Source organism: Mesocricetus auratus, unplaced genomic scaffold (genome assembly GCF_017639785.1).
Source record: "Mesocricetus auratus isolate SY011 unplaced genomic scaffold, BCM_Maur_2.0 Super-Scaffold_100676, whole genome shotgun sequence".
NCBI lineage: Eukaryota > Metazoa > Chordata > Mammalia > Rodentia > Cricetidae > Mesocricetus > Mesocricetus auratus.
In genome coordinates, this window is record NW_024429266.1 from 118126002 (window position 1) to 118135830 (window position 9829).

The following is a 9829-nucleotide window of genomic DNA, read 5'->3' on the forward strand; positions in this document are numbered from 1 at the left end:
CAACGTGAAGCGAGTCCTCCGGGATGCCTTTTTAATCGGAAGCCTCTAGAGGTCAGCACAGCATAAACAAAGGCTCCCTTAATACTGAGGCCACTCTTCCCCGCGCAGCCTTAGGGAGGAGCCAGCCAGGGCAGGGCAGGAAGGCAGGAGGCTCCCTGGTTGGTGTCTGGTGTGTTTCTGCTGTTCCCACACCTACGTCTCAAACTGTCTGCTGATTGACAGGCACACAGCTGAAGCACCTGAAGCCACAGCTACATCTCGTCCTGAGCAGACCCGGGGCTCCTCCTTTTGCTAAACTGCCGCCCACTATCAGTGGGCTTGGGGAGAACCTAGTCAGGTCCCTATAGAGCCTGTGCGGGTCACAGATGGGGGGTTGGGGGTGGCTACAAACTGCTAGAAACCAGGGCTCCAAGGAAAGGAGCAAAGCTCCAGGCAGGAGATGCCCCAGGCTTCACAGGACAAGCTCCAGTGTCAAAGGGGGATCTGGAAACCGCCAGAAGCTTCCACAAAAAGAGCAAATATTAAAAAGGTTTTTCTCTCTTTTTCTTGTTGCCTGTTCTGTTCAGGGCTTTTCTTGTTTCTGCCTCCCAAGGACACTTAACTGACACCCCCAATCACATGCCATCAAAGAGGGTCTTTTGGTGGGCACTGGAATGCACCCAGGACACAAACGTGGAGAAAGGATATTGGTGAAAATGTCAAAATATTTCCCACTTGGTAACTTAGTTTGATTTAAGCCATTAAATTTCAAAACGATGGCTTTTTTTATCCCAATGAGTGTAGACTACGTGCTATTTATAGTTCCAGAACAGCCTGGTGACTTTCCAGTCCTTTTTTTCTCATGAATTAAACAGTGCTGAGTGAGTAGGCTCAAGCTGTGTGTGCCTATTACATACTAAACCTGCTTTTTAAAAAAATGGTCTCAGCCTATCCTGGCCTTCAGCAAGCCTTGTTGCCAAGGCGCTTGAACCTTCGGTCCTCCTGACAGACAGCAGTCACTGGGATTGTTACGTTGTTACACTCTGAATCCCTTTTAGTTGTTTTCATTTCCTCACCAGTTCTATAAGGTAGGTGTGTGTGTGTGTGTGTGTGTGTGTGTGTGTGTGTGTGTGTGTGTGTGTCCACTATCTGACCCAAGATGAGGAAACTGAGGCAGGGAGAAGCTAAGTAATTTTCACAAGATCACAGTTAGGAAGCTCCAGGACTGGCATTCAGATCCAGGCAGCCTGGCCTCCGAGCAGTGTCCGCTGCTCTGCTCTGCCCGGTATGGGCCCCTCCTGGCCTTTTCAGCAGCTCCACGAGTCTTTCCTGCCTTTTTTGCTGCATCGGAATCTGCAGTCCTATGGCCCGAGCACAGGATGGAATGTTGACAATGTTTCAACTCTTTGCTTCGTCCTTGACCAGATTAGCCTGCTGCTGGACGCCTTGAAAACAGTTTCCAATATCCAGGTCCTGGTACAGACAGGCAAGTGGCTTTGTAGATACGAGAATGCTTAGAGCTGGTCAAGGCTGAGGGAACAACCCACTTGCTTTCCTCTTTGTCCTCTGTATGGTCCTTCACGAGGCCATCACAGGTGACTCTGTCTCTCCTCGTGATGAAGGGCTTTTACCCCAAGTCCCCTGAAACTTTGAGCAGCAGAAATACAACCCCTAGTCAGGCCGAGTATAGAAGCAGGAAGTAAATTCTTCTGGCTTCTGGTCCCTGGTCAGATTCAATGGGGTTTCAGCACACACCAAGGACTAACCTCACAACATGCCAGCCTCCCGCATTGTGCTCCTACCCCGCCCCGTGCTCCCATCCCGCCCAGTTCATCCATGCTGTGTCAGGAGCACACCTATCATTTCAAGCCTCAGGTAGAGGCGGCAGGAAGGACACCACATTTCAAGTCACATTCATTTTACCTTTGAGCTGGCTGCTTGGGAGGCTTGTGGCTGCCACAGTTGCCTCCATTAGCAAGAAAGAAAAGCCCAGAGAAAGTATTGGGTCTCAGATCTGCTTTTCTGCATCTAGGATCCCCAGTGACAGGGATCTTGGGCTTCCTGGGGAGTGGCTGTGGAGAATATGCTAAGCTCAGCAGTATTTCTCTGGCTTCTGAAATGGTGTACAGAGAAAAGGTATGCCTAAAGGAACCCATGGAGACAGAAATGTTCTAAGAGCCACAGAGCAGCCCAGGAGAGGGATCTGCATCACAAAGTCACAAAGAAAGTTTACCTCTCTGGGTCTGACTCTTAATTCCCACAGAAATTTGGTCTTCTAGATGGCTGGTTTCTACTAAGAAAAGTTAAGGGGACCCTTGACTGGGGCTATAACAGACCCTCAAAATGAAAACATGTACTGGGTATGGTGGACATGCCTATAAATCTCAGCTATTTAGGAGGCTGAGGTAGGAGGGTCATGAGTTCAAGACCACACTGGGCTCTATAATGAGTTCAGAACCAACCTGGACAACTTAGGAAAACCCTAACTCAAAGATGAAAAAACTTATTTTTAAAGGCTGGGGTGTATGTTGTTCAATGGTAGACCAGTTGCCTAGCACAAAAGAAGCCCCAAGTTCACTAACTAGTAATAGTTAAAAAGAAAGAAAGAAAGAAAGGAAAAAGAAATCATGAGGGATCAACTTTAGTATGGGCTGTCCAAATTTTAAATGGGTGAATCAGGTGCTTGCTGGAGTCAAAAATGGAACTCTATTCACTGGAAATGGTATGAAATTCATGTGACCCTCAAGTCAGGAACATCCCTGGAAAAGTTCTCCTAGAGTCTAACTTTCACACCAGAATCACCCCATTCTAGTCCCTTCTGACCCACCTTTACAGACAGATCTCAGACTGTGAACCCCATGCCTGTAGATTCTACATCTGTGATAGCAACCAAATATTCAGGAAGAAATAAGCTGGCCATCTAAGCTGAGTATATGACAGGACTGTCACTTATCCTTGTTCCCTAAAGGGTACAGGATGCCAACTATGTTATAATATTTGCATGACAGAAGGCATTATAAGTAAAGATGTTTTAAGAATATGGGAGCAAGCTCACAGATTATATGCAAATAGGCATCTGAAGATTTGGTACTTGTCAGGGATACTGAACAATTCACCCCAAGTCCCAAGGGACAACTGTAATTCAAAATCCATTGTTTTAGTGTGGGCCAATACTTATCAAAACCTGCCTTTCCTATCTCCAAGTGACCTTAATTTTCACACTGTACTTGGACAAAGAAAAAGTTCTATATGAAAATTACTCTTAATAGTTGAGAAAAAGACAGGAGGACATAGAGACAAGCAGAACACTGCCCCGGGCACACGGGATGGGGGAGGCGCACATGGGGCGCTCACCCAGAAGGTAACTCGAGCAGTTCCTGCCTCAGAACAAATGCACAGCCCCCAGACTCTCAAGTCCAGTCCCAGGTCTGGGGGAGACTGCTTCCTCCACAGACTGTCAGCAGTGGGAGGGAATCCCATTCTGTCATACCATATGAAGTGGCCTGGGTACCAACTTGAGGAGGAACCTATTGTTTAAAACTGAACATAAAACACAGAATAGCCACGAGGCAGGGTGCCTGAATTTATCTGACCTCAGCCCCAGAGTAAGACAGCTCTGGCAGCAGCTGTGGAGAACGGCAGGCAGCTGATGAGCTGAAATGTGCAGGTGGTAGGAGGCTTGCCTCAGAGTGAGAGCCCTGAACCCAGAGATGGCCTGGGGTCTGATAGCACTGAGCTTCTGTCAGTAGGTGATTAGTAGCTGGGATTATCTGCCTTTCCCAGGCAGCTACAGAGCCAAAAATGCAAGTGCACCCCCAGCAGGGGGATTGCTACTTAATAGATTGTGAAAGCTCGAAGGCCGGTCCTCTGCGTGTACAGATGTTAGTGTTGTGGTTGATGTCCACACTCAGAACACACTTAGGAGACACTCCCACCTGGGCATCAGACACCCCAGCAAGCAGGATCTGGAAAATGTCTAGGATGAGAAGAATTGCCCAGCCCACAGACTGCAAAGCTGAGTGTAGCTAGCAGTGGGCTCTGGGAAACAAGAAAAGACAAGCTATTCGGGTAAAGACAGCTCCTGTGGATGTCTGGCACGTGTCCAATACTGTCTCGACACCAGCGCAAACCATAGAAAAGAGTTCACAAGTTCACTCACCTCCTAAGCCCTGGCCTCCAGGAGCCTTCTCCTTCCCCCTTAACTTCCCTTTTTTCCTTCTAACTACATGTTTAGCAGTGTTTACTTAACATTTTTAAAAGATTTTTTGATGGTTTTCCCTTTCATCATGGTCTAACTTTTAATTTAATTTTATTTACTATCAGAGGTCAGGTGGGTGCAGATGCACATGTGTGAAGGACAGGAGAGCTTTCAGGAACCTATTCTCTCCTTCCACCTTGCTAAGACAGGGTCTCTTGTTTCTGTCATGCTGCACTTTCCGAGCTGTCTGGCCAGCAAGCTTCTACATGATTTTCCTGTCTCGACCTCCCATCTCAGTGTTGGTTTCCATGGGGTTTGTAATCACACTCAGGGTGTCAGGCCTGATCAAAAAGTGTTTTTACCAGCTGGGCCATCTCACTACAAGCATATTTTTATATATTGCATGCTGTCACAGAGAAGTATCTTCTTTTCTCTGAGTGGCATTGGGGATTGAGTCTTCAAGAACAGCCTTCCCAATACTTCCCCCCAAACTGGAAGACCACCCATCCCAACACACATAAATCACAGCACAGAAATATAAGAAACATGAAAAGCAAGGTACCACAGCTCTCCACATGTCTTGAGTTTCAAAGATACTGAAATAGGTAAAAAAAAGTTTAATGGAGGAAAACATGTATCAAAGACTCCATGGAGGTTACAAACAAGCAAATTAATTAAATCCAGGACACAAAGAGTAAAGACAGCAAAAGGAATGGAAAAGTCAGCAAAATGCATGAGACAAAAGTAAAATGAATGAAAAAGCAACATGAAAGAAAATCTGAGCAAGGAAATGGAGATTTTTTTTCTTTAAAAACAAAGCAAATGTAAATAACAGAAATGAGAAATTCAATGAACCAAATAAAAAGCACAATGGAGAGCTGCACCCATGACTCAGCCAAGTGGGGAAAAAAGGATCCCAAGAATGAAGGACATGGTCAATGAAACACTACACTCAAACATCAACAAAGAAAAAAGCTGAGCAAGCTTGACCACAGCATCCAACAACTCCAGAACACAATCAAGAGACCAACCTAAGAACCCATGGAATAGAAGCGGGGGAGGGCTAAGATTAAAAACTAATAGGTACAAAGGACAGATAGATCCTGGTACAGTAATAACTGCCATATCCTACTCCTATCTTTAGATTGGTCATCTAAACTGGAAACCACCTCAGAGTTAAACTAAACCATGGATCAAATGCACTGAAGTGATATAAAATATTCCATCTGACAGACACAGAATACACATTCTTCTCAGCAGCCTAGAGAAAATTCTCCAAAATGGATCACATTATGTGTCAGAAAGCCATCAAAATAATTTCTTATATCTTACAAGATTGTAATGGAACAAAACTACAAAGCAATAGCAGGAGAAACTATATAAATATTTGGAGACTAAATAATACTTTCAAATGAAGAAATCAGGGGAGAGATATTTTAGATACTTAGAATCTGTTGAAAATGGAAGCATAGTTCAGTAGAACCTTTGAGGTACAGCTGAGCAGTTTCAAGAGGAAAATGTATGACTGTGAGAGTTTACATTTAGAAAGACCACACATCTCAAATAGCTAGCGGTATCCTTCAAGAGTCTAGAAAAAAAGAAGAAGCTAAACCTCAGAGCAACAGTCATTGGGAAATAAGAATGAGCAGGGCAGCAATTAGTGAAATTGGTACTAAAAAAGTATTAAATAGGAACAATCAAAAGGCAGTTCTGTGTGAAGGTAAATAATAAAGTTTATAGATAAATTAGCTAAAAGAGATGAGCCAAATTAATAAAATGGGGGTGGAAATGAGATGTTACAACTGATTCCAATGAGATGTAGAGAATCATCAGGCAATATTTTTAACTTCTATTTTAAAATCTATAAGAAATGGATTAAGTCTTAGGGCATATGGGCTTCCATGTTGGGGAATATTATTTTAAGGTGTGTTACTTTTGTTTATGCTGCATTTGTTTAACTCTGTGAAGCTGTGTTACTGTGCCTGTCTAAAACCCCTGGTGGTCCTAATAAAGAGCTGAACAGACAGTTGTGAGGCAGGAGCGAGGGTAGGCGGGGTTGGCAGGCAGAGAGGAGAAATAGAAGGCGAAACAAGGAAGAACAGGAGCAAGAAAGAAGGGTGAAGGAAAGGGGGTCACCAGGGGCCAGCCAGCCACAGAGTAAGAATTAAAGTAAGATATACAGAAGTAAGAAAAGGAAAAAGCCCAGAGGCTAGAGGTAGTCCGGAGAATGTAAGAAAAGCTGGTAAGAAACAAGCCAAGGCCAGGCGAGGCATTTATATCTAAGAATAAACCTCTGTGTGTGATTTATTTAGGAGCTGGGTGGTGAACCCCCCAAAATAGCCAAAGAGTTCAAAAAGCCAAGAGTAAAACATTTCACTACACTCTCCAAAGTAAATTTAAAAATAAGCATCTTATACAGCTCTGTATAAACAAGGAGACTGTAGCACAGATGAAAAGTCTACCCCCAAAGAAAAGCCCAGGACTAGATAGTTACTTCTGAATTCTACTAAACCTTTAAGGAAGAATTAACACCATGCTCTTCACACTGCTCCACACAGTAGAGGATGACAGAACACTACCCAGCCAATTTTGATTTCCCAAAACAGGATAAGGCTACATTACATGAAAATTTCCCTGGTTAACACAGATGCAAAATTTTTCAGTAAGACAGTTGGAAAAATAGTCACCTTCTTGATTGTTTCTATGTACATGAAGATATTAAAATTATAATATATCATGAGCAGGTTGGTTTCATCCCAATAATGTGAGGGTTCAACATCAACAAATCAATAAATAGACTTAAGGACATAAGTCACATGATCAACTCAGTACATGCAAAGTTGAACATAATCACAATCAAGAACTAGGAATATAAGGAAGAAATCTTAATAAAAGCTATCTGGCAAACCTTTAGCTGACATCACACCAAATGTGAAAAGCTGGGAGTGTTTTCTCTCAGATAAGTGTGCCACTCTCACTGCTCATATTTGATATAGTGTTCATACGCTAACTAGAGAGAGAAGAGGAAGAAGGGGATAGAAACAGGAAAGTAAAAGCCAGTGCATTCCTTTATGCAGATGACATGAGCCTTAAGAAGGCTCACCATAAAACTCTTATATCAAACACACACTTTCAGGAAAGTAACAGAATACACACTCAACACACGAGAACCAATGATGGAATAGCAAAATGACCCAGTGAGTTAAAGTGTTAGCCACCAAGCCTGACAACGTACATTTAACCCCTGGGATTCATCTGGTGAAAGGAGAGAGACAATTCCCACTAATTGTCCTCTGATCTCCACATACTCTGTAGCATGCATGTGTACACACACACACACACTCATGTGTGCATGCACAAACACCTTAAATAAATAAGTAATGCAGAGGTTTTTAAAAGTGGCCTTTCTATATACCAATAATGAAAGCCAGAAATCAGGGTTGTGGGGATCCCATTCATAGTAGCTTAAAAATAAAATACCTCAGAATAAATCTAACAAAGTACAAGAGCTTTACAATGAAAATCTTAAGATACCGAAGAAAGAACTGAAGATACTAGAAGACCTAAAGATCTCTCATACACTTGGATTGGGAGAATTAATGTAAAAACAATTATATTACTAAAAGAAAGATACATATTTAATACAGAGTCCATCAAAATTCCAATTGCATCCTTCATAAAAGTAAAATAGACAATCTGAATTCATATGCTAGCCTACAAGATCTCAAATAGCTGAAGCAATCCTAAAGCAGAAGAGATAATGCTGGGAGCATGCAATACTTGGTCTCAAATTATACTACGGAGCCATAGGAACAAAAATAGCATGCCTGGCACAGAGAGAAGTATACTAAGAGGACAAAATAGAGGACTTGGAGATTAACCACAATACACAGACTAAATCTAAGCTTGGCACAACACCCAGTAGTGTATAGGTGACTCAGAAGCAAATCACAATACATAGAATAAATCAAACACTTAATTCTCTATCAAGATGTCCAAAGCACGCTTTAGAGGAAAGACAGCCTCTTCCACAAACTGTGCCAAGTAAATCGGAAGTCACAGTGAGAAGAATAAAACTGAATGCCTAGCTCCCAAGAGAAGAGGAGGACATCGGGGGCCAGCCACATAGAAACACAGCCAGACGTGGAATAAGGACAAAAGAAAAGGGATACGGAAATAGAAAAAGGTAAAAGCCCAAAGGGAAAATAAAGGTAGACGAGATACCTTAAGAAAAGCTGGCTAGAAACAAACCAAGCTAAGGCCAGGCATTCATAAGTAAGAATTCCCCTCTATGTATTTATTTGGGAACTGGGTATGGGGCCTCCAAAGAATAAACTGCCAAAAGAGAAAACAAATTTATAGGATATGGCCTTGTTAGAGGAAGTGTGTCACTCTGTGGGGTGGACTTTGAGGTTTCCTATGCTCAGGATATCACTGAGTGTCTCGGTCAACTTCCTGTCGCCTGGAAGATTTAGCGCTTGCTAACTACTGTGGCACCATGTCTGCCTGCATGCCACCATGCTTCCTTCCATGATAATGGACTGAACCTCTGAACTGTAAGCAAGCAACCCAACTAAATGTTCTTGTGCGAGTTGCTATGGTTATGGTGTCTCTTCACAGCAATAAAAATATTAAGACAGTATGAAAGTCAGTGTGGAAGTCCAAAAAAAAAAAAACTAGAAAATAAGATGCCACATGTATGATCCAGCTATGTCATTCCAAGCCAACAGGCCACAAAGGTGCATGCACATCCGTGTTTATTTCTGCAATATCCACAATCGCTAAGAAATGAAACAGCCTGGATGTTTATCAATAGATGAATGGGAATAGAAAACATGATACACATACAATAGAATTTTTTAGCCTTTAAAGAAAGATTATTAAAATAAGCCAGACTCATAACAAAACTATGTTTTCTTTTATATGCAGGACCTAGGCGCGTGCGTGCACTAGTGTGTGTGTGTGTGTGTGTGTGTGTGTGTGTGTGTGTTGAAGTAGAAAGGGAACTATGGGAAAGAAGAAATCTTAAGGGGAGGCTGATGGTGAAGACTGTAGTGATATTTACAACATTAAAGATTGACTGAGGATTCAGAAAAACAAAATCAGCCTCAGCCTCAAGCTATAGATAGCAGGCAGTGGTGATATATACCTTTAATCCTAGCGGCCAGAAGCTAGGAGGGGATGGTACACACCTTTAATTCTAGGACTCAGGATTAAGTGACAGACAGATCTCTGTGAATCCGAAGCCACCCAGATCTACACAAGATTGAATCACCTTTAATCCCAGGACTCATAGAGGTATTTAAGTCAGTAGCAGGATTCAGTATGAGGCATTCATTCTCCAGCCATGCTGAGGAGAGGTTACAGTCTAAGGTTTGGAGAGAGCTTGTGGAGATAGAAGCAGTCCATTCAGCCTGAGGTAGAGTAAGAGCAAGTGGTCAGCTGCTTTGCTTTTTTAATTTTCAGTTTGAAGCCCATATCAGTCTCTGGGTCATTTATTTGTGTGTGTGTTGCAGGAAAGGGAATGGTACATATGACAGAAAGCAAAGGGAAGACTCTTAGGAGGAGGAAGGGGACCAACAGGGACAGAGGATGAATAAGAGCAAAGTACAGTAGCATCTTTTGTGAGATGCTAAAATGAACCTATTGTTT